Below are 21,111 nucleotides of genomic sequence, written 5' to 3'. Positions count from 1 at the left end.
TTCTGCTAGAAACAGACAAAGCTAAAATGGAAAATAAGAAATTCAGCAACAAGAATGGGAGAGTCTTCATCATTGGTCAAGCAGCATGCAGCTCTGTTGGCTTAAATCTTAGGGTGAAATTTCCTTCTGAAACCTGAGAACCATGGGCAATGCTATGGGCAAGCAGCTCAGAACTTTCCATTCACTTATCTCCTAAAGTTCTTTATCCATTCTACAGAGTTTGATTAAAACACTAAGAGATTTCCCCCCTCTCACCTCCCTCTGAATTGGGCAGAGCTTGTGGTAAGAGCCTGAGTAAATTTAGGTTGAGGAGAGGAAAAAATGTGATCTGATCTCTTTATTTTTAAAGAGTAGCCCATCTGAAATGAGAGTGTTTGGTTTCCATAGTACAGCATAAAGCACAATTCCCCAAGAGGTTGACTAGATCCAGCAAGATCACAGCCACCTGATCAACTTTAGCTTCAATTGCCAGGATGTCACTTTGCATGTACTTCAGGTCACACTTGAGGAGGTAACAACTGGAGAGCATGAGAGTCATTTTGGCCAAAGTCCTCATGGGGTCCCAGGCTGGCACCATAATGGTCTTCTGCTTCAGTATGGTGAGCTCATCCTCTGGCACATGTCTACCATCACCTTGTAGACATATTCAGACAACCACTGGTCTATCATGCACAGCTATCCTTTGTGGCCATGATCTTTACCCTAGGAATTCTCAACTCTCCATTTTTCATGTGTTTCCTCATGAACATCCTTTGTGATTGTTGTGAAGTTCATGGCATGGATCATCAGGGATTTACCAAAAGCCAACTTCCGTGCTTTGTTCGTGTTCTTCAAGGACATACATAATAGCAACTCATAGTCATACATATGCATATCACTGATGCTCAGCTTGCCATTGAAGTGTTTTCCAACATCACAACCAAACCATCTTTTTTAAGAAGTCAGTGAACTGGTTGTTGTATGAGGTTTTTCTCCCACCAACCAGATTGCTCAAGTATTCCACGATGTATAGCTTGTTGCACTTACAATGACTCTGAGGGTCATTCACTAGACAAATCATGTCCTGTAAGTTTAAGAAAGGCTTGATATGTTCCTTCTAGAACTCCAAGGTTGAGATGGGTCCGGTCTTATGGAAAGTCTTATCCTGGTCACAATACTCCTAAGTAAATTTATTTGATGGGGTAACCAAGATGAGGATGAACACTCAGAAGACCTCCTCCATCATAGTGTCCTAGTTGAAATGGATATCTTCTTCTGATGCTCCACTTTTTACCAAGATTATTAGTCACATATAATAGTCTATCATTTTGTGATTCAGAATGATATTCGTTCTTCCAGATGCCTCCGTTGTATTAGATTCAGGGAAGCACTTCTTAGGGACAACCCCATATTTTCAGCAATATTGACTAACATATTCCATTGTTCACCATCATTTGCAAGATTAGTTCGTAAGTATTGCCCCAGCCTTCCATCTTTAGACTCTTCCAATTGGCATGTTGGCACATACTTGCCATTTGGGGGGGGGAGAGTAAATGTCTAGGGAGGAGGGGGTTATCAAAAAATCTCGACTCACTTAACCTCTCACATATCAGTGTCAGAACCAGTAGGAAAAAGAGGGAAAGGAAAGGAAGTGTGAGGAAGGGACAGAATCAGAGAGGCAGCATAACATAGCAACTAGAGTTCTGAATTTGGAGTTAAGGAAATTGTGGTTCAGATCATGCTTCTGACACAGAACAAGTCACAATGCTGAGCCTCAGACACTTCTATAACTCTAAGGTATAGATCAACCAATCAGTACACCTTTTAATACCTGCTTGTTGCATTGTACATACCATAGTATGCTAGACATTGTGATTTCTCCAGGAAAGACAGAGATTAGAAAATAAATGAAACCATCCCTGCGTTTATGGAGTTTACCTAGTATCAAAAAGAGAACTTGCATTTATAGAAGTAGAAGATTGTGATTTGAACCATCCTAGAGTAACAAGTAAAGGTGAAAAAGTGTGTGTGAGAGTGTGTGTGAGAGTGTGTGTGAGAGTGAACAAGACCTGTAATTTCATTAGTGTAAGGAGCTGGCTTCAGGAATTTGTTGTTGTTGTTAAGTCATTTCAGTCATGTCTGATTCTTTGTGATTCCATTTAGGGTTTTCTTTTTTTTTGTTTTTGTTTTGTTTGCGGGGCAATGGGGGTTAAGTGACTTGCCTAGGGTCACACAGCTAGTGTCAAGTGTCTGAGGCTGGATTTGAACTCAGGTACTCCTGAATCCAGGGCCAGTGCTTTTATCCACTGTGCCACCTAGCCGCCCCCATAGGGTTTTCTTGACAAAGATTCTGGAGTGGTTTATCACTTCCTTCTCCACCTGATTTTACAGATTAGGAAACTGAGGCAAGCAGGGTTAAGTGACTTGGCCAGGGTCACACAGCTAGTAAGTTTCCGAGGTCAAATTTTAACTCAGGTTTTCCTGATTCTAGGACCAGTACTCTATCCACTATGCTATGGAGCTTCCTGCCATCAGAAATATAATAGTGCAAATATTCTGCAACCTAGTCTTAGGGATTTGCCCATGACACTGAGAAGTTAAGCAACTCCTTCTTTTATTATTACCAGAACTTTGCAAACCTCCCTAAAAAAGCTATCTTTATTGTTCTGTCTTAATAGTGACATGTAACTATTTTCTTTACCTATTTTTCTCTATTGCCTAAATGCTTTATAGACCACTCAAATATTTACAGTGTCCTATCTGAATCTTATTTCTCCCTTATGTGGAATATATGCAGAGCAAATGCAACTTGGAGTGGACAATGGAGAATCATTCTCTAGTAGTACATTTCTTAGTTCACCTTCTCAACAGTCTTGGCTCTACAGGAAATGGGCGATATATGAATCTATACCAGCAAAGGCACCCTCAGTGGGGATTTCCCTGGCTACCTCTGAGCTTGCAGAGGTGGGCATATGCCAAATTTTGCAGAATATGAAACAGCACAAAGGAAAAAAAGGTTCTAACACCCTTACATATCCTGGGATTTTATGCATGAAGGCAGGATAAGAATTGTTTTATGTGTTTCTGAGCTCTTTGTTCCTCTTGGTATTTCTTATTTTAATGTGATATTGTTCTCTTAAACATCCATTATACTATCTATATTCACACATAGACACAAATGTGTGTGCTCACATGCACAGATACAAATGTGTGTGCCCACACAGAGACACAAAGGTTTCTGTACACATACATACAAACTATTTCACATACACATAAATGCTTCCTTTGAGATTAATAGCTTTAGATTGGTATTGCATAGAATCATAGCATTTTAAGAGCTAGAAGGGAATTTTAGAGATTTTACAGTCCAACCAATTCATTTTATGTGAAAGCCATGACCAGAACTGGAGGCTTTGAGTTTACTTAGACTTAGTTCAAACGTGGGGGCTTTCATAAATCACTCTATTGGCTCATTCCCTAAGATTTTCATGAGGAACTTCAGAATGTATAATAAACTTGAATCACTAGTAAATTTAACTTTATTTTTTGCAGGGCAATGAGGGTCAAGTGACTTGCCCAGGGTAACACAGCTAGTACTTTTCAAGTGTCTGATACCAGATTTGAACTCAGGTCATCCTGAATCCAGGGTCATTGTTTTATCCACTGCACCACCTAGCTGCCCCCACAACCATTGTTTTCTAATATAGGAATGGTTTAAGAACTAACAACTTCAAACATAGACTCAGTATATAAATACATTGAACATAAGATAGACTAACTTTTTATTAATCATAAAAGACTAACACATGAACATAAAAATAAATGTAATTCTCCTTCCATTTCCATCATTCTTCTCCCTTCCCCAGTTACTGTTATATTCCTAAATACTTAGAAAAGGAAAACAAAAAGGAAAAGATGAACCCTTTCCCTTGGACAGGGACAGTACAATCCACATGACTTGCACAACTAGTGAAAACTAAAACTGATGCTTACTTTCCTACATCATTTCTCTGCCCCCTGTTGCTGCTTGTACACCCTCTTGGTTGATTCAAAAATATCTGACTTTGCCACAATAACTTGATGTTATCCAGGAACTTTTACTTGGCTTCAAAATTCTCATTGATCTACCTTTTTGTATGATTACCTCATGAGGTCACATGGCTACCTGATTCATATACCCATTAAAAGGAGTTCAAAAGGGAGAATCAGAACTGAGATGGCCAGAGAGAAGCTAGTCATATATACACTGACCCCCTGGAGGGATCACATGGCCTTAAAGTCTTCCCACCAGAGAATAGAAATCTATGTGTCTGATTGGTTTCTCAGTGCTCTGCTCTCCCTTTTAAAAGTTCAAATCCTAGAGTTGAGCTTCCAAGGTATGACCAACCAATCAATAATTCCCAAATATTTTGCCAGTGCTAGATACACCTTGTTTCAATACTGGGGGAAAGGGAAAACAGAGAAAGTCTCATCTATTAATAGCAATATCTAATATTTCTGTTACATATTTATATAATATTCATTTATGCAAAGTGCTTTACATACATTATATCATATTGCCCTCCAAAAACCCTATGCAATAATAAAATTATCCCTATTTGACAAATGAATAAAGTAAGACTGAGAGAGTTTGAGTTTCTTGTTCATGGCCAAACTTAGCAAGTGAGTATATGAGGCAAGTTTCTAATCCAGGTCTTACTTACTTCAAGTCCAGCCTTCTATTTATTATGCCTTTTAGTTGCAAGAAGTTAACTTTGACCAGGTTTTCTAGGCACCTTGCCCATAAATTATATATTTAGCAAGCTGGGGCCCACAAAGTGACTAAGCCAAGGCCGTTCAGTAAGTCAATGGTAATTATTCAGCAAGCATTTATTAGTTGTTAGACAATGTCCTAAGCACTAGGGATGCAAATAAAGGCAATAACCCCTACCTTCAATATAATTACTTAAGGAAGGAGCTTATATAAGCGCCACAGGAGCTTATATTCTAACTAGAGACTCAATAGGGAAAAAAACTAGCTACATGCAACCTACATACAGAGTATATGGAAGGCAATCTGAAATGGAAAAGCATTTAGCAAAACCAGGACTCCAATGTTTCTATTATACCATAAAATATAACCTTCTTGAGGGAAGAGACTCTTTAGGGTATTTAATTTTTTTGTCTATGTATTTTCAACACCTAGCAGAGTGATTGGCATGGACACTTAATAAATGCTTGCTCTTTTCCTTGATCAACATTGTCAGCCTTTCATTTTGTCTTTTTTAGACTAATCTAATTCTTTTCAGCTTTCCCCTCCCCCCCAAAGTTCCTATTTCAAAAACTTTTACCATTGACCTGCACACATGTTAAGGGATATTCCCAGGAGGAGGAAAACCGATGGCTGCACATCTCTTCTGAGAATAGAACAATGGACAATGGACTCAAGCTATGTGTGGTTCAATTAAATCTCTTCTCCTCTTCCCTCCCCTTAGCTCAGCCTGCATCCTCACTCAAAATAACCGGAGCCTCTGTTACCAAGGGACTTTGTGGAAGCTGTTTCTCTTAGATGGTTTAAGTGTAATCCTGCTTGTGGTCAGGAGGATGGAACAAGTGCCCTCACAATCCTTGCCTATAAATAGGACTTGAGGGGTAGGCCACAGCAGGCATAGTGAGTGATGGGGGGAAATGGGAATAGTCTCAGTCTCTCTCTCTCTCTCTCTCTCTCTCTCTCTCTCTCTCTCTCCCTCTCTCCCTCTCTCCCTCTCTCCCTCTGTCTGTCCTCTCTCCCTCGGTCTGTCCTCTCTCCCTCGGTCTGTCCTCTCTCCCTCGGTCTGTCCTCTCTCCCTCGGTCTGTCCTCTCTCCCTCGGTCTGTCCTCTCTCCCTCGGTCTGTCCTCTCTTTCTATCATTTTCTTATTCACTGGGGTTCTTAGGAGATGAAACGGAGAAATCTGATCAAACAGGATAGAAATCAAAAAGATGCTCTGGTGCATGTTCTGCCAAATCAAAAGAATTTTAGGACAAACTCTCTCTCCACACTAAGTGCAGGGTCTAATTACTTCAAACCTAGTAATGTTTTTTCTAAATAAAATTTCTCCATGTACTTCCCAAAAATGTCTTAAATACTGTTCATTTTCATAAAGAATAAGTCCCCAACTGCTTTTCCTGCCTCCAGTTCTTCATATTTCAGCCTATACATGACCTCTTGCTTTATCTCCAATATCACTTTCATTATGTAACTACCCTGGTCAGTAACCAGCAATGGACAGTTATTCTTTGCCTACAAGGTAAATGTAGAGCAATAAACCCACAATTATATTACTTAACATGTTCTTGCTTGGGGAGCACATATACTAAAATTGGAATGATACAGAGTAGATTAGCATGGCCTCTGTGCAAAGATGACATGCAAATTTGTGAAGCAAAGCTTTATACAAAACGACCCAAAGTTAGTTGTCTCCATCTCTCATTGTTCCTATACACAAGCAAAATTGATATACTCATTGCCTTCTGATTACATTATTCCTTTTATCACACCTCGTGCCAGTTGCCACTGCCTGTAATGTCCATGTACCATCTATTTTTTTTTCCTTCAAAAAAAAAAACAGTTTAAGTTCAGCCCCTTTTATAAATTCTCTAGGCCAAAACACAACACTCTCTCCATCTATGAACTCCTATAAGCTCTTATTGTATTTAGTATACACTTTGTATGTAGCATATACTTATTTTTATTGTTAGTTTTCTTTTTTGTTTTTAATGGGTGTGCCTTGTCTCTCCCATCTTCAACATAAGCTTCCTTAGGTCAAGGGTCATGACTTTCTTATACCTCATTGTATCTGGAAGTCTTTGTTCATTTTGTATTTTCTAAATATTTATTGTTTGATTGACTTGGACTATTCCCTTTGTCTCTACCTTTCTGAAACTCTAGGTTATTGGGTCTTCTATAGTCCATTGAAACATGAAGTCAGATTCTACTTACAGCAGCTTTATTTAAAAAAAAAAGTTCTTTTATAAATTCTTAATTTAACTAATATCCCACCTCCAAAAAACATGCCCATATACAAGGCAGATAAGGAAAAGAAGGTACTATGGGAAACAATAAATCTCTATTATCTGTAGCTTACTTTTATATTTAAGAACATAAATGAAATATGTTACATTCAAAACTGTCTTATTTATGTTTCCTTGTCAAGTGACTTCTGACTGCTTTAGTGATAATTTCTTTGTTTTCTTTCCTTCTTTTTCTTTTGCAATGCTATTATTACTATTGTCTGTCTCCGTCCCTTCCTCAAATCCTCTCTCCAGTGAAAAATCAAATCAAATCAATCAATCAATCAAAAAACATTTATTAGGTGCCTGTTTTTTTCAGGAACTGTGCTAAGCACTGGGGATACAAAAAGAGGCAAAAGACAGCCCCTGCCTTCAAGAAGCTTACAATCTTATACCAGAGACAAGATACAAATAAATATATTCAAAGTGTGCTATAAATTGAATAAATATGAAATGATTAAAAGAAAGAAGACTCTGGAATTAAGAAAGTTTAGAAGAGGCTTCCTGTAGAAAGTTGGTTTTAATTGGGACTTAAAAGGAAGCCAGGGAGGCCAGTAGTTGAAGTCTTAGAAAGAGAGCATACCAGTCATGGATGATAGCCAGAGAAAATTCCAAGAGCCAAGAGATAGCGTCTTGCTTGTGAAATGGATTAGAGGTCAGTGTCACTGGCTATAAGAGTATATGAGGGGGGCAGACAGGTGGTGCAGTATATAGAACACCAGCCCTGGATTCAGGAGGTCCCGAGTTCAAATCTGGCCTCAGACGCTTGACACTTACTAGCTCTATGACCCTAGGCAATTCACTTAACCCCAATTGCCTCACCAAAACAAAACAAAACAAACCCCCCCAAAAAAAAAAAAACAAAAACGAGTACATGAGGGAGAGCTAGGTGATGCAGTGGATAGAGCACCAGCATTGGATTCAGGAATATCTGAGTTCAAATCCAGCCTCAGACACTTGACACTAACTGTGTGACCCTGGGAAAGTCATTTAACCCTCATTGCCCTGCAAGAAAAGTATATGTTGAGGGGTAATATATAGGAAGACTAGAAAGGTAAGAAAGGACTAGGTTATAAAGAACTTTAAATGTCAAAGACAGCATTTTATATTTAAACATAATCTTTGTAACAAGTTAGTACAGTCAAGCAAAGCAATACAAAAAACCCGAACATCTCTCATATTGAAACATTTTTGTTACTTTCTGCATCATGAGTATATCACCCCTCTATCAGAAGGTGCACAGCAGATTTGGGCATTATTCCTCTGGAGTCCTGGTTCATCACTGAATTTATCAGATACCTTAAGGCTATCAAAGTTGCTTTTCTTCATAATGTTGTAGTTACTGTATACTATGTATTCTTCTCTTGGTTTTGCTCACTTCATCCTATAACAATTCATATAAATCTTCTCAGGTTTATCGGAAACCATATATTTCATAATTTGTCATGGCACTAAGATATTTCATTACATTCATATTTTTCCAATTGATGGATATCCTCCTTAATTTACAGTCCTTTACTATAGCAGGCTTCTTAAAAGAGCTCTTCCCACCTAGCACCCACTCACTGTTCTTCAAGGAAGACAATTCCTCAGCCTGAATAGAACTGATTAAATTTCCTCTGCTAATCTGCCCAATTTTCATTGACTTAACTGAATCCTCCTCTACATGTTATCTCCCCTGGGTCAATTGTCTTCCTATTCAGAGATATCTTTGCTTACTCTTTCTCTTTAGATGGATAAAGGCAAAGAAACAAACACTTTGCAACCAAATTGCTCCATCCAGCAGAGAAGAAAAAACACCAAGTTGAAGCTTGGTATTTTTACAACTTCCAAGTGAACAATCTATTTTAAATGATTAATTCCACTACACTGCAATTTACATCTAGTGCTATCTAATGAAATAAATTAGTCTCAACACCAATTCAGCCTTCTTCCTCTTCCCCATCTCTCATTAGCTTCATCCTGCATGCTTTGCTAGAACACTTTTTCAGCCATACTAGATGAAGCATTTTGTATTACAGGCCTGTTCTCATTGATTACTGGAAAGTCAGATGTAGGAAATAATGCTGAGGGGAGGTGGTTTAAAGTAATCAGTGCGTAGACAAGTGAATGAAGTCATGGACCAGTTGTTAACCATCATGGCAGTTTATTTTCTATAGGAAATGATCTATCTCTGACCCTTCACACGTTAAGATGCTGTGCTGTAAGTAGAATGTGGCAGTATGTTGCTGCTAAACCAAGTGTTATGGACATACACTTATACAATTTTGTAAGGAAATGGAAGGGGAGGAAGTTATATCCATAAGGTTTAAAATTGGGTTTTATCCTGACAGAGAGGTACAAATTGAGATATATACTTTTTGGATATGGCCACTGTGCACATTTGTTCTTGTCTGACTGTGCATATTTGTTATGAGTATTTTGTTTTTCTTTGTTTTCAGTGTCAATGGTTGAGGGATGAATAAAAAATATTTTTAATTTAAAAAATAATTTAAAAAGAATGAAAGTGGGGACAGCTAGGTGCCTGGATTCAGGAGGACCTGAGTTCATATCCTGCCTCAGACACTTGACACTTACTAGCTGTGTGACCCTGGGCACATCCCTAAACCCTCATTGCCATGAAAAGAAAAGAATGAAAGTGAGGCTTGCTTATGTTGGTATTTTTAAATAAAGTTATAGCTAAAAAGCATCAGTTCAGCTGAACCAAGCTTCTAGTTTGCATTCTATATTTTGGCAAACAAAACTCAAAATATAGTGTTGTGTGTATGTATTTGTGAGTATAAATGCTATGTGTGTGTAGTGTTCATATACATATATAATGTGCATATCTCCAGATACGTATGTATTATTATATAATATACAAATACTACCATAGATGTAGAAGGGACATTAGAGACCATCTAGCCCAAACCCTTCATTTTATAGATAATTCAACAGGCACAGAGAGGTAAAATAGCTTGTGAAAGGTCACACGGGTAAAAGGTAGCAGATGAGAGAGAATTCATGGAGGAGGTAGAAATTGAGCTTAGTCTTAAAGAAGAATACCTTTGGAGAGGCAGAGAAGAAGTACAAAAAGATATTCCAGGCTTGGAGCAAAGCTTGACAATAATGCATGTCCCTGTTTGTATGGGATTTTTAACTCTTCAAAACACTTCCAAGTCTGCATTTTTATGTAATCCTTATAACAATCCAGAGTCAAATGGGGGTGGGCAATATTATACATTTTAGGTGAGGACACCAAGTTGCAGTTAAGAGTCAGAGGCTTGATTACTGATCTACTGACTTAGTCTTTTCACTAAGCCAAAACTGACTAAAAATGAATTTCCAGATAAGATGACTAGCCCCTCCAAAAACAGAGGAATTGCTTCTCCATTGGGCCCTCCTTATCATCAGGATTAAATAGGAAAGTCTATGCTTCACTTTCAACGTCCTTCATATCTTGTCTCCTTCCTCCCTTTTCCATCCTCTTATACTTCAATGCTCTTCACTTAATCTATGATCCAATAGCATTCACTTCTCTACCGTTCCTCTCAAATATTGACACCACTTCCAGACTGAAGATTTTCATTGTTTTTGTTTTGTTTTTCCCATTTCCTCCATGTCTGGATCATTCTACCTCTTTGCGTCCTTCTCTCAGCTTTCTTGGCTTTCTTCAATTCTTAGCCACCCAATTAGATCTAGAGAAAGGACCAGTAAGGATAGCGCAAATCAGAGCAATCAGAATCTATCTTCCTAACCTGAGCACTGGCAGGTGACTTTGGGAGATCAGGGAACCTGCCTCTACTAAAGTCCCTGAATAATTAGGTCTCCAATAGGCAGACCTGAGCAAAGGGACGGTCGATCTTATCTGTTTCATGCTGACTGTAGTCTGGAGAATACATTTCCCCACTTCAACCAAGCATGGTAAGGATGTTCCACACTAGTCCCCATCCCCTATATCAACCAATACAAATTGATGAAAACTACTGAACAATTCCTATTGACCAAGGCAGAGAATAGGACCTCTATAGATCACTTCCACCCTTGAGAAAGCAAGCACTAAATGGTAAGTTCAGGTCTCAGCTGCAGTTCAGCCTTGAAATCTAACAGCCATTGCATTGAGATGTCCCCTACCCTATTTCTTTGGCAGCTGGCCACTTTCCTTTCTATCCAGCCAGAAAATTTCCTCTCTCCTCAACAATGGACATGCCTCTTTACCTCTGTGTTCCTCTGTTTCCTTATCTGAAGTGGGACATCTAAGCTCTCTTTCAGATCTAGATCCATAATTCTATGATCTATGGCCTTATAACCTATTTCTTTCCAGAGCTGAGGGTGTTCTATTCCTTCCCTTTCCCCTACCAGACCACAAGGATACCCAGGGACTTCAAGTTATCAATTCTGAGCTAAACAAAAACTTTTCACCTGGAACCGGGACTACAATTCACACATAAGTGACTTCTGTTACTCCCACATCTGTAAAAGAATAATAAATAGTTTGAAGAAAAGAAAGAAAAGCAAAATGAGAGCAAGCAAAACAATAAACAGCAGCAACAAGAAAACACTCTGCATCTCCCTGGAAAACTTCCATAAAGTAATAAAAACTTCTAGAAATCCAAGTTGAAGAACATGAATGAGTAGACACTTTAAATTCCATATGTCTGAAAACAAACTAAATACCTTTCTCCAGAATCCCATTCCCATTTCAAACTTCTTTATTTCCTTTGAGAGTAACACTATTCTTCCTGTGACTCATTAGAAATATTGTTATTATACTAAACCCTTTACTCTTCCTCACCCCATAGATCTAATCAGTTACCAACTCTTGTCATTTTTACCTCCACTACATTTCTCCCATCTGACTCCTACTCCTTATTTAAACTTTTCTACCAAAGTAATTTAGGCTCTCATCACCTCTGGTCTGGTCAGTCAAAATGGCTTTCTGTATAGTCTCCATGCTATCAATTTCTCTGCATTCCTCCATTTATCTGCTAAAGTTATTTAGCACAGATCTGAACACACACACACACACACACACACACACACACATCCTTCAATAAACTGCAATGACTCCCTATTGCCCATAGGACCAACTATAACCTCCTCTCTTTGGTTTTCAAAACCCCTCACAAATTTCCTCTAACTAAACTATCTAGCCTCATTGTACAAGATTGCCCTTCCTGTACTCTGCCATCTGGCCAGGCTACCCTTTCTTTTCCTTACATAGGATTCCAACCTCTTTCTCTGTGCCTTTGCACTGGCTTCCCCCAAGCCTAGAATGCAATCCACCCTTCCCTCTCCTTATTTTCTTTAAAAGTCTGCCCAACTGCTACTCCCTGCACTAAGCCATTCTGATCCCTCAGCTACTAGTTTCCTCCCTCCAAAACTCAGCTTGCATTCCTTTTGTGTAGATTTTGAAGCCCACATGTTCTTTTTCTTCTAAGCTCTTGGAAATCTGGGTCTGTTTCATTTTTCTTTGTATCCTCCAGTCCCAATACAATGCCTAACATGTACAATGCTATGTGATTTACTGCATGAAGTCGATCAGTGTTTATTCATGAAAATATTTTTATTACTGATTAAAAGAAAAGAAGTACTAACCAAAACAAATTGGGCTGGATAACATGACAGAGTGGTGCAACAAGAAAAAAAAGGATATATTACTCTTAACAGTCATAAGACCTGAGCTCTGCAGCTTATGACCTTCATGTCATTAGAAATGTCATTTAGCTTTCTCAGACCTCAATTTCTTTATCTGTAAAATGATGAGGTCATACTAGATGACCTCAAAATCTATTATTCTATGATTCTGTGTTCTGAATATGGAAGTAAAGGTACTGGTTCGATTGAAGCAGATTATGTGTTTTGTCCTCATGGGAATGAATTGGCTCTAAGGATAGAAGGATCATATCAGGGGGACTTTGATACTTAAGGACTTAATTGTTTCCATTGGGCTGTTTTAAGGGTTAGGAAGTTCCTAAAATTGAGCTTAGATCTGTTTTCCAGTACTTTCTAACCACTAGTCCTTGTTCTGTCCTCTGGGCAAGAGCAGTATAAATTGAACCCCTCTTCCCTCCTGGGGCAGAAGTTATTCCATGCCTTTTTGCTTATTCCTTGACATTGCATCTCCTGCCTCTCCTCAGCCCAGGCTCCTGAGCTTCATTACTTCCCCTTTCCTATGGTGAAAGTGCTTTGCCTTTCTTTGTCCAGGTTTGGCTCCATCTGTTTTTCATCCTGAACACCAGAGAGTTCTGGCTGGCAGAAAAAGAGCAGTTTCGTCTGGTGTGGCCTTGATCCTAAGCAAACCAGTCCAACTGAATTGAAGCCACACTTAACTGCTGTGACACAGGAGATGAGAAATCTGCCAATATTTTACAAGATAGAGCCAGAAAAATGTAATTCTCTCAGGACATTCAAGACAAAAGGGGTTTTCCCATGAATACATTGTCAGGTTCTACTTTTCTTATGTTCACCATGCATCAGGATTCAAATTTTTTCAATTAGGTTGTTGAAGGATAGTCTCTCCAGGTAAGACCAGCACTTGACAGGAGGAGGAGGAGGAGGAGGAGGAGGAGGAGGAGGAGGAGGAGGAGGAGGAGGAGGAGGAGGAGGAGGAGGAGGAGGAGGAGGAGGAGGAGGAGGAGGAGGAGGAGGAGGAGGAGGAGGAGGAGGAGGAGGAGGAGGAGGAGGAGGAGGAGGAAATTAAATTCAAATGAATGATAGGTGAAGATTCTAAGGTTTCTTCTCAGTTGTTCTTTCTTCCCTTCTGGTGTTTTCTTCCAAACCCCTGGGCTAATGTGTCAATCATATCTTCTTCTTTTGGCTTTACCTGTCAAATGAGGCAGTTGTCAAAGGATGAACATTGGATTTGAAATTAAAAGGCCAAGGTTCACATAGTATCTTTATAAATTATTATGTATAGTACCTTATGCAAGTCACTTCTCCATAGACATGAGTTTGTTTGTGGATAGAGAACAGGGCCTAGAGTCAAGAAGACTTTATTTCAAATCCAGCCTCAGAAATTTACTAGCATTCAATCCTGGGTAAGTCGTTTAACCTCCATTTGCCTAAATTTCTTCACCTGTAAAAGTGGATAATGATAGCTACTAACTCTCAAAGTTGTTATGAGGATCAAATGAGATAATAATTTAAAAGCAGCTAAGAGTAACTGGCACATAGTAAGTGCTATTTTTTTTTGGTTGAGGCAATTGGGCTTAAGTGATTTGCCCAGGGTCACACAGTTAGTAAGTGATAAGTGCCTGAGGCCCTATTTGAATGCAGGTCCTGCTGACTCCAGGGCTTGTGCTCTATCTACTGAGCCACCTAGCTGCTATTTTCTACTACTACTACTACTACTACTACTACTACTACTACTACTACTACTACTACTACTACTACTACTACTACTACTACTACTACTACTACTACTACCACTACTACTACTACAGCCACTACTACTACTATGGCCACTACTACTACTACAGCCACTACTACTACTACTGCTGCCATTATTGCCATTATTGCCATTATCATCATCATCATTATTTCTTCATCTATAAAATTAAGGTGCTTGGCAAGATAATCATTAAGGTCATTTCAAACTTGAAAATCCTATCATATGTTCAAATTCCAAAATAACAAATTATCTTTTTTAAAATTTTTGTTACCTCATTTACTTGCTTTCTGGGATATCTTTCTCCTGGGCTAGGGAGTTTCCTTGCTGTAAAATGGGAGAAAATTCCACAAATAAAATAAAGATATTATTTGAAAATGTGTGACAAGTAGGAGTGGTGGCATATGTCTATAATTCCAGCTACCATGGAGGCTGAAGCTTGTGAATCTCTTGAGCTCAGGGGCTTTCTGAGCTACAATGAGCTAAGCCTACTGAGTATCCACACTAAGTCTGGCACCAATATAGTAAGCCACTAGCAGTATAGAGGAGGATATGAGGTTTCTTAAGAATGGGTGAATTATTATTGAGAAGAAATGGAGCAAGTCAAAATTCTTCTGCCCACCAGTAGTGGGATCAGCCCTGTGAGCAATCACTACATTTCTAACCAGGGCAAAATGAGAGGAGAAAGAAAGAGAAAAAGAAGAGAGGAAAGAAGAGAAGGGAAGGAAGGGAAGAGAAGGAGAGAAGATGAAAGAGGAAAGGAGAAATGTGAACCTTATTAGGTGCATTTTTCACAAATGATCCTAGAAAAATTCCATATCCTGAAGTAATTACTTTAATAGAGGGGTTGACCTCTTATCAGGATTGTTGTAATAGCCTCCTAATTGATCTTCCTGCATCAAGTCTTTCCTTGTACCAATACATCATCTACAGCAGGACTTACTAAATTTTTTCTACTCATGACCCCTTTTCTCTGGAGAAAATTTTACTCTGTCCTAGGTTTATAGGTATATAAAACAGATATACATAACTTTTTACTGTTGCCAAATTTTGCATGAACCCCCATATTCAGTTATGTGAACCATATGAAGTCAAGACCCACAGTTTAAAAATCTTTGTAGCCCAGCTTCTAAAGTATGGTTTGTCACCCCACATGGTTTCACTTAACTCAAAGTGGGGGGTGCTACTGCCTTGGTTCTGAATATACAACTTGCACACTTTGTCAGGCAACAAGGGCTCAAGAGTGGAAAAAGTTTAAGGAACCCTGGTCTACAGAGGTTTAAACTTATTTTCCTAAAATATAGGTCTATGTCAATCCCTTTGCAACCATGATTAAATACAAATATTTTTTTTGACATCTAACGCTCTACACAATTTGGCCCAGTCTTTTTTTCCAAACATGCTACATACTATTCCCTTTAATTCACTTTATTGTACAATCATACCATCCTACACAATGTTTTTCATTCACAACATTCCATCTGGCACCTCAGATCTTTGCTCAGGTTCCATATACCCAGAGGTTGTAATGTACTTCCTCCTCATCTCTACCTCCATACCAATTGGTGCTTCTTCCACTCTTCCCACCAAAAATTTATTTACATTTATTTTGTATAAAATTAAATAAGTACATGTTATCTCCCCTGATACAAAACACAATTCTAGAAGTAAAGAACTATTGCTTTTGTTTTCATGTTCCCAGTGCCTGGCACATAATAGTACTTAAGAAATATTTGTTGATTGATTCTTTTTTTTTTTTTTTTGCATGGGGCTATGGGTGGCTAAGTGACTTGCCCAGGGTCACACAGCCAGTAAGTGTCAAGTGTCTGCAGCTGGATTTGAATTCAGGTACTCCTGAATCCAGGGCTGGTGCTTTATTCATTGCACCACCTAGCTGCCTCCTTGTTGATTAATTCTTTGATCTGTGAAATCATTGATTTCTCCCTCTAAAGGTGCAGAGTGCAGCCCATTCCTTCTTCCTTTCTTCTGTGCAACTTGCATTGGTTTCCTCCTCTAAATCTTCCTTAAAGGATTCCAACTAGTATGTTGAGGGCCTTCTTCAGAAGAATTCCAAACTCTTTTTTTGTGTGTGTGAGGCAATTAGGGTTAAGTGACTTGTCCAGGGTCACAGAGCTAGTAAGTGTTAAGTGTCTGAGGCTGGATTTGAACTCAGGTCTTCCTGACTGCAGGGCCGATGCTCTATCCACTGAGCCACCTAGCTGCCCCAGAATTCCAAACTCTTAACAACCACTTGAAGTAGGCTTCAAATCGCTAATATTAAGAAAAGTGAAAAACAAAAACAACAAAATACATGTCTACCAATGGACAAAAATTACACAAGTTTGGATAGTCTATGTTGGAAGAAATGTGAAAAGACAGGCAAACTAATACATTGTTGATGGATCTGTGAACTACTCCACTACCTCTGTAAAGCAATTTGGGATTATGAAAATTAATTGCTACATCTTTAATTCAGAGATTTCATTGCATAACAAATACCCCAAGGAAGTAAGTCACAAGGAGCAAGGTTCAATATACACCAAAATATTTATAGAAACACTTTCTAAAGCAGCAAAGAACTGAAAGTAAAGTAGATAATTTGGAAGTGGCTAAATCAGTTGAAGTATAATGACACAGGAAAAATGTTATGATAGTCTTAGAAACAATGAATATGATGCATACAGAAAAAATATGGGAAGACATGAATTTTTACAAAATGAAGCAAGCAGAATCAGGATAACAAAATACACAACTACAACAATGTAAATGAAATGAAAACCAACAGAACAATCAAAACTGAATATATACTGGGAAAGTGTAGGCATACTTCCCTTCACCCAACACTCAACACCCCCCCACACACACACATATGCAAACACACACACACACACACACACACACACACTTCTTTGAAGTGATATAGAACTATGGGTCTGGTACACATTATGTTAGAATTTTTTCAATATATTGAATAGTTATTTTTCCCCTCCTTTTTATTCTTTGTTATAAACTTTTTCTCTGGGAAGGGGATAATAGAAGAAATACATTTTAAAATGTTGATGCTGAAAAAATAGCAATAAAATAATTTAGAAGAACCCCCAATTATTTCCACTTACATTGGGGAAATAGAGTAGCTAGGTGGCATAGTAAAGTGCTAGACCTAGAGCAGGAAGATCTGAGTTCAAATTTGGCCCCAGATTATTTATTGTCTGTTGTGTGCCCTTGGGAAAGTCACTTCACTTATGTCTCCCACAATTAGTGATCTCTAAAATGGAGATAATATTAGTTCCTACCTATTAGAGCTCTTGTGAGAATCAAATGAAATAATACTTGCAAAGCACTATGATAGATGATATCTATCAGAAATGATAGCTATTATTAATTCTTCTTGCCCTAAGACCCACATTGTGTTTATTGTTACAGAGTGGTGGAGGATATAACAGGCACAAACAAATTCTATCTCCACAGTTACAAAGTTTCTGATTTTTAAAATGCCTACAAAAATCATTCATTTCCTTGACAATACAATGAATGATGGTATGAACTCTGCTTTGTTTTCCTATTATTATTTTACCCCCAAGCTGCAGTCTAGAAAAATTGAAATCATTATTCTAATAAAATGAAAAATGTTTGAGCAGTTTTCCTTTATTCCCAGTAGGCAGCTTTATAGTTCTACTGAATGCCATTAAATTTGACTCCATCATTAAAATAATAAACATATGATAATCAAACTTTTATTTTCAAATTTCACATACATCATTTTGGATTTAGATTCTATGTATTTCCTTTTTTGTGATTTTATGTTGGAAATTAGGGTCAGTGAATGCAATTGTACCTTTTGACTATACTATGTCAAGTTCTAAGGTCCAGCTGTAAAATTGCTCACCATTATGGTTCTTATGAGGTCAAATGCCTTAGTACAAATGATGAATAGTTGATAACTTGAAATGAAATTTCAGATACTTTGCTCCTCAATTTATTTAGATTGTAGAAAGTAGGAAAGACAGAATTTGGAATTATGTAGTATGACTCCAGGTAGAGCTAAGTGGTACATTGGATAGAGTACCAATCCTGAAGTCAAAAAGACCTGTGTTCAAATATGGCTCCAGACACCTACTAGCTGTGTGACCCTGGGCAAATCACTTAAAATTGTTTGTCTCAGCTAACTCATCTGTAAAATGAGTTGCAGAAGGAAATGGCAAACAACTCCAGTATTTTTGCCAAGAAAATCCCAAATGGGTTTATGAAGAGTCAAACATGATTGAAACAACTGTGATGTTTCACAGTTGAATGTTTCACAGATGTTTTCTCAGTTCAGAAAGTTAAGAAAAGGTCTATCTAGCCTAGATTTCCAGCCTGGTTGGGTTCTTCCTCAAGTCCTCCTCCATGAGCCTGCTTTAATCAGGAACTCACCAGCAAGCTGATTGTGGAAGCTTTTTATAGGTCTGGAACAGAGGCAGTCCTTACACACTGTTTCAAGCTGATTGGTTGGCATCATCCAAATCCATTGGTTTTTGAAGGTGTTCTCAGGTTGTGTTCACAGTCTAGATTCTGAGAACAATACCTTCTTAAGGGATAGCCAGGTGTGATTACAATCCAGTTAACTTGAAGTAGGCTAATCAGCTGTGAATCACTCTCACTTGATTCAGTCAGTCTAGATTAATCTCCAGGTGGGTCTTTGAGTATCTGCAAAATCCCATTATTTCATCACACAACTGAACAACTAAAGTGTTTTACTCCAAATAGGTTTTTTTCATCTATATCAATTGATCCTCTCTAGCAAAAGGAGGTATTTGCCTTTCTGATTTGAAACTAAATAATCCAAAGTGGATGATATTTGTATAATCTTACAATTGTATTATTGTATAATTGTAAAATTTGCATTTGTATGATTTTAAAGTGTTACCTTCATTTGATTCTCACAAGCACTTTGTGATCTAAATAGAACAAACATCATTTTTGTCAGTTTGTCAATTTGGAAACTGAGTGTCAGAGCAAAAAAAAAAAGGTTTTTCTAAGGTAACACAGAAAGATGACAAATTAAGTATCTGAGTTTTAACACAAGAACATTCTTTGCTGGTCAATGCTCCTTCATTATCATTGAAAAAGGTATTCATTATTCCCTACATAAAGAAAACTTGCAACAATCAGCTTCATACAAGTGGAAAGAATAGTGACATTGCAATTGAAGGATCTAGGTTCAAATACTATCTTTGAAATAACTTTATGTTGGCCTTAGTTTCCTTCCTCATTAAATGAAGGGGTTAAACTGGAAAACTTCTGGGGTCTCTTTCTACCCTAGATCTATGATTATATAATCTTATAGTGTGGATTAAGTTATAGAATAAAACATATCCTCAGGGAATGAGCTGTTATGTAAAGTGTCTCCTTTACTATAATATACACAATCTATCTTTATCTCTCTACAGCAAACTCAAGACAGATCTGTACTATCTCCATGAACCTTGATTACACAACTCTGATATTATTCCAATATGGGGTTGAAATAATCCTCTCCCTTATGGCCACAAACACCAATCTTATAACTTCCCAAACCAATGTGTCTCCCCTTAGTCACAATCTTGGCCATGGCTTTCATGTATATGTTATATCTCCCATTAGAATGTCATTTACTTGAGGTCAGGGGCTGTTGTTACTTTTGTACTTGTATTCTCTGAGTAGTATTCTTTGTTAATCATTCATTAGCCTTGAGTAAGTGCTTCATATATATATATATATATATATTTTCTTTACTCAAACATGAACAATAAGGATATGAGGTTCTAGTTTGTGGAAGAAAAAAAAACAGTCTAATAATAAAAGAGGCAGAAAACTTCAGCAAAGAAAAGAAAGAACTCTTTAAAAAGCAGAGTAGGGCAGAGCCAAGATGATGGAGTAATGGCAGGGATTCACCTGAGCGCTCTCCTAAATACCCTCCAAATATTAACAACTCCTCAAAACAAATTCTGGAGTGACGGAAACAACAAATGGATTGCATGAAACAATTTCCCAGGCCAAGGCAATGTAGAAAGTTGGTAGAAAGTCATTCTCACTGGAGTAAGAGTGGAGATAACTTCAGTGCAGGCCATGCCTGGCAAGTCAGCAACCAATCTTGATGGAAACTGAATCTTAGCTAGTGGTTTCCAGAGATCTTAGCCCACAGACAGTAATGGGGTCAGAAAACTGGTCAGAAAAAAGATTACAAGAGACCCATTATTGACACCAGAAGTAGTATTTTGTTGCATTGCCCAAACAGTATTTCAGGTCATTGCTCACAGACCAGAGTGTAGGCCACAACAACAGTGACTACAACTCTCCTTAGATAATACCAAGTTAGAAAAATAGTTCTCAAAACAACAGGGAAAAATCTTTAAAGTTTGGGTCAATGTCAAATTAACCCTGGGGTCAGAGAGTCCAAGCTTACAATAAAGTTAAAAGTCAAAAAATAGGCTGGGAAAACGTGCAAATGAGAAAAATAACCTGACCATAGAAAGTTACTTTTGTGACAGAGAAGATCAAAACACAAACTCATAAGAAAACAATGTAAAAACAGCTATATGCAAAGCCTTAAAGAGATATAAATTGGTTTTTGGCCCACCACAAAAAAAGAAATAATAACAATAATTCTATAAGAGCTCAGAAAGGATTTTTAAAATGAAATAAGAGGTAGAGGGAAAATTGGGAAATTAAATGAGAATTATGCAAGAAAATTATGAAATGGAGTCAAGAGCT

General features: G+C 38.0%; 2 pseudogenes; one reads left to right on the top strand and one right to left on the bottom strand.

The window, feature by feature from the left end:
* Positions 1 to 343: 343 nt before the first annotated feature.
* Positions 344 to 10,891, bottom strand: LOC122747661 (annotated as a pseudogene).
* Positions 6,294 to 6,393, top strand: LOC122752246 (annotated as a pseudogene).
* Positions 10,892 to 21,111: the final 10,220 nt, after the last annotated feature.

This window comes from Dromiciops gliroides, chromosome 3 (genome assembly GCF_019393635.1).
Source record: "Dromiciops gliroides isolate mDroGli1 chromosome 3, mDroGli1.pri, whole genome shotgun sequence".
Classification (NCBI taxonomy): Eukaryota; Metazoa; Chordata; class Mammalia; order Microbiotheria; family Microbiotheriidae; genus Dromiciops; species Dromiciops gliroides.
The sequence above is the reverse complement of the archived record's forward strand: the minus strand, read 5'-3'. Positions and strand labels throughout refer to the sequence as shown.